Below are 3,978 nucleotides of genomic sequence, written 5' to 3' on the forward strand. Positions count from 1 at the left end.
TACAGCGACCTCTCTCCCTCCGGCCCGGCCGTGACCCCTCCGGGCCTGGGAGTGTCCTTGTCCGGCTTGTCTCCTCGGGGGTGGGGCGGGGTCCTCTCCCCCAGCAATCCATTGTTTCAAGGTCCAGTTTCTTCCCCCCATTTTTCAGATGAGAACCATCGAAACCCAGAGAACTTAGAGAGGTCACCCAACGAGGGGCCGCAGCGCCCCGGGCCGAGCCCTGGCTCTTGGGGCTCCCAGCCCCCACTCCCGTCGCCCCCCTATCGCGGCGGGGGAGGGGACCCTGTAGGCCCCGCCCTGCCCCAGGGGAAGTGAGAATGGGGGGCCCTCCCCCGCACCCTCACCACTTCCTCCCGAGGAGAGGCGGTGGCGGGGAAGGGGGGAAGCGGCGAGCGAGGGAGTACACGGTGGTGGCCTCAGGTTCTGAGTGTTGGGAGGGGTGTCTCTGCCTCCCCACGCCCGCGAGACGCAGGGCTGGTGTGTGTCTCCGTGAGTGCTGGGAGGCCCCCCAAACCTACTCTTTCCTTGGAACCTTTCCTAATCAACTGGGACTCTGGCTACTCCTCCCGCCCTGGAGGCCCAGCCACCACCGCTTCCCTGCTGTCTGCTGCCTGCCTGGCCCCCATTCCATCTACTCCCCCACTGGGCCCCCGCTCTCTTACTCGCCCCCCTGTCCTGCAGCTCACAGAGAGCAGGCTGCCTGTATTCCAATCTGCCCTCTGAAAATGGGGGGCAGGGAGCCACGCTTTGCTCAGAACCTCAGTTTGTCCCTCTGAAAAATGTGAACAGATGTCCCTCCTTGCAGTGCTGGTGTGGGGATATTAAGGAAAAATGTGGGGAGTGGGTTTCCCATTTTGATCACATGGATGCATCCTCTCCATTAATTCACTCATCCATTTATTACATAGTCAAATCATCCATTACACCATCCACTCATTAATTCATTTACTTATTTAATTCATATTCATTGATGTACACATTCCGCCCCCCTCCCCCCCCAATCCCTGGGCAGCCTGAGCAGGACGTCAGGGGCCCATAGTTCATTGCAGAAGCCTGTCAGGAGCCACAGGACTGAGGGTGGGGACAGCCCCAAGGTCTTGAGGCGGAAGCGGGGAGCTTCCATTTATCTGAACCAAACTGAAGTCTCCCCAGAGAGGCCCTGTGGGGTCCCTGCTACCTGCCACCACCACCACCTTCATTTGTGACCCTGGAAATGGGTCTATAAACTCGAAGGCCCTGAAAGGATGCTGGTGGATGCAGGTAAACCCCACGCATAGTAGGTGCTCACTGCCAAGGCTTGGCACATTATTGAGCACCTACTGTGTGCTGGGGCCCTCAGAAACAAAACCACAAAGTGGATTCCCGTGGCCTCTCCTGCACCCTTCTTTGGCTTGGCTTGGGGCTTCCCTGCTTTTAACGCTTTCTGGATATTTAGACATTCCCGCTCTGGGCCTGGCCCAGAGTGTCCCCGAGGAAGGAATTCCTGGGTTTTGCTCTCATTTCATCGTTTTTTCAATTTCTTTCTATTTATGGCAAGATAAACTGGTTTTCCATTCTTGGTGGTGACATTAAGTTTCCCTTTTGAAATATATTTACTTAAGTAAAAACAGAAAAGGGGGTCGACCTAAAGGAGAAATTGTGACATCAGCCTAAAGCGGACTTCTTCATTGTGGTGGGTATTTCCTGGCCCATAGGGGAGCATCAACTGAGGAGGTGATGAGGGATGGTGGAAAACCCTGGCCTACCACAGAGGCCCTGCACACAACACAGTAGGTGCTCCACAGAGGGTGATGGAATGGCTGAATGATGGTGCTGGAGGTTGGCCAAAAGAAAAACAAAAGCAAAGCAAATCAGCTTCTGAACTTAATTTAGTGAACTCACCACCCTCCCACCCCCAACCTTCAGGTTTCCCCAAGTCCGCCTAGGAAAGGGCCTAACCTGGGCCTGGGTATACAGCAGATGCACATTACATGGGGCAAGGGCAGGGCTCTGGCCCGGCCGGGGGTGGGGGAACGTGGTGTGAGTTGTTTTCTCCTTGCTCGGGCGCCCTTCCGGGCTCACTCTGGACGGTCAATCAAGGAACTCTGGGCTGCGCGGCTCTTCCGGGCCTGCGGGAAGCTGGGGACACTGCAGCCTCCGGGTGCAGTCAACAGGGCCACCGGTCGTAAAGCAGGCTCCGTCGGTCTGGCTGCATCAGCTGCTGAAGGGAGCTGACGACGCGTTTCCTCGTCCGTAAAATGGTCTTGGGAGACTGGAAAACGCCAGTGCCCGCCCGGAGGACGGGGTGTGGGTCCCCTCCCTGCGGCCCGCCGAGCACCTGCACTGGACGGGGGAGGTGGCTGTGGTTCCTGCTCCCGGCGAGGGCGGAAGCGGGGCTGGAGGGGAGCGGCGGGAGGGGAGGGGCCGCCGCCTCGGCCGGTAACCTGATCCCTAGGAATGCGCGGAGGCCAGACGCGCCCCCCAGCCCCCCGCCGGCGCCCCTCCCCCGGCCCCCTGCGGGGTCCCGCCACCCGGGGACGGCCCCTTCAAGCCCCGCCCCCCCCCAGCCCGGGGACCCAGGCGCCGCAGGACATTCCCCAGAAGCCCTACCGAGCCCCGCGGCGTCCTGCGCGCAGCCCCCCGCCTACCTCCCCTTGAGAGGTTCCATCCGCCTCACCCCTTTCTGCTTCCTGCTTAACTCCTTTATTCTTTCTTTGGGGCTTTCCGTTTCATCCACTAGCTTGGAGTTCCCTGGGTCTTCAAGTAAAGACCAAACATGAAACCGAGTTGCAGGTTGTTTTAAACAAGAAGGGTAGGGATCCCTGGGTGGCGCAGCGGTTTGGCGCCTGCCTTTGGCCCAGGGCGCGATCCTGGAGACCCGGGATCGAATCCCACGTCGGGCTCCCGGTGCATGGAGCCTGCTTCTCCCTCTGCCTGTGTCTCTGCCTTTCTCTCTCTCTCTGTGACTATCATAAATAAAAATTAAAAAAAAAAAAAAGTTAAACAAGAAGGGTAATAATCTCCTGGCTCTTGAGAGGCCCCAGAGCGGTGGAGACTGGAACCCTCCTCGCTGGGAAAGGGGTGGAGGGTTAGTTTCAGCTTCCCTTCCCCACCGAGGGTACTACTGGGGACTGGCTGAATTTTCAGACGGGGCCTGGGCTGTGTGGACCCCGGCGGGCCGCACGCCCTCCCTGGACGCTGCTGTGGGAAGTGAGTTAATGTCCTGAGACTTGTGGAGCTGCTGGGAGAGTAAGGGCGAAAATCTAGGCTGAGCCCTGTTGCTGACTTCTCCCTCAATCCCGTCTCCCTGGGCCACTTCCACTACTCGGGACAAATACCACCCAGTCTCCCATGGAAGCCCTGCACCCTTGCCTTCCTTCTCTCCCCCTGGCTTCCCCTGGCTCACCCAATCCAGCCCCACCTGCTCTCTCCATCAATGTGGCCAGCTGGTGTCTTGCCCCAGGGCTTTTGCACTGCCCATTGTCGGAGATGTCCCACTGTAGATGTCCCACTGTCTAGGATGTTCGATTTGCTCCAGCTCCTCCTTCATTCAGCATTAGCTCCTGATTACCCAACACTAAGACATACCTCCATCCGTGGAGGGGGCACATTCTCCTTGAAGTTGTGTTAGATTCCTCCTTCAGATCGTGTGCTGGGAGAGTGATGGTGTTTGTGACATCCATGTGTGTCCCCATCACTTGGCTCATAATAGGTGCTCAGTCAGTGGACAGGGAATTTTTAAAAAATATTTTATTTATTCATGAGCGACACAGAGAGAGAAAGAGAGGCAGAGACACAGGCAGAGAGAGAAGCAGGCTCCATGGAGGAAGCCCGATGTGGGACTCAATCCTGGGACTCCAGGATCACACCCTGAACCAAAGGCAAAGGGTGCCTGAGCCACCCAGGTGTCCCTGTGTACAAGGAATGAATGAATGACAGAATGGGAGTTATCCCTAATTCACTGCCTGTGACTGGTTGGTGGATTTAGGGCTCCCTCAA

At 57.7% G+C, this 3,978-nt stretch overlaps 1 long non-coding RNA gene across 5 annotated transcripts; it reads right to left on the bottom strand.

Moving 5' to 3' along the window:
- Positions 1-933: 933 nt before the first annotated feature.
- On the bottom strand, positions 934-3,771 carry LOC100687411. 5 transcript variants are annotated; one of them, XR_005375010.1, is made up of 4 exons: positions 3,401-3,764; positions 2,657-2,945; positions 1,939-2,317; positions 934-1,812 (listed from the first exon to the last, which is right to left on the bottom strand). It is a non-coding gene; the product is annotated as an uncharacterized LOC100687411 (long non-coding RNA). The 5 variants fall into 5 exon arrangements; XR_005375011.1 differs by lacking the exon at positions 934-1,812 and having other exon boundaries at positions 1,851-2,322; positions 3,401-3,771; XR_005375008.1 differs by lacking the exon at positions 934-1,812 and having other exon boundaries at positions 1,851-2,317; positions 2,628-2,945; positions 3,401-3,771.
- Between the last annotated feature and the right edge of the window lie 207 nt (positions 3,772-3,978).

The sequence above is a fragment of the Canis lupus genome, chromosome 20, assembly GCF_011100685.1.
Source record: "Canis lupus familiaris isolate Mischka breed German Shepherd chromosome 20, alternate assembly UU_Cfam_GSD_1.0, whole genome shotgun sequence".
Classification (NCBI taxonomy): domain Eukaryota; kingdom Metazoa; phylum Chordata; class Mammalia; order Carnivora; family Canidae; genus Canis; species Canis lupus.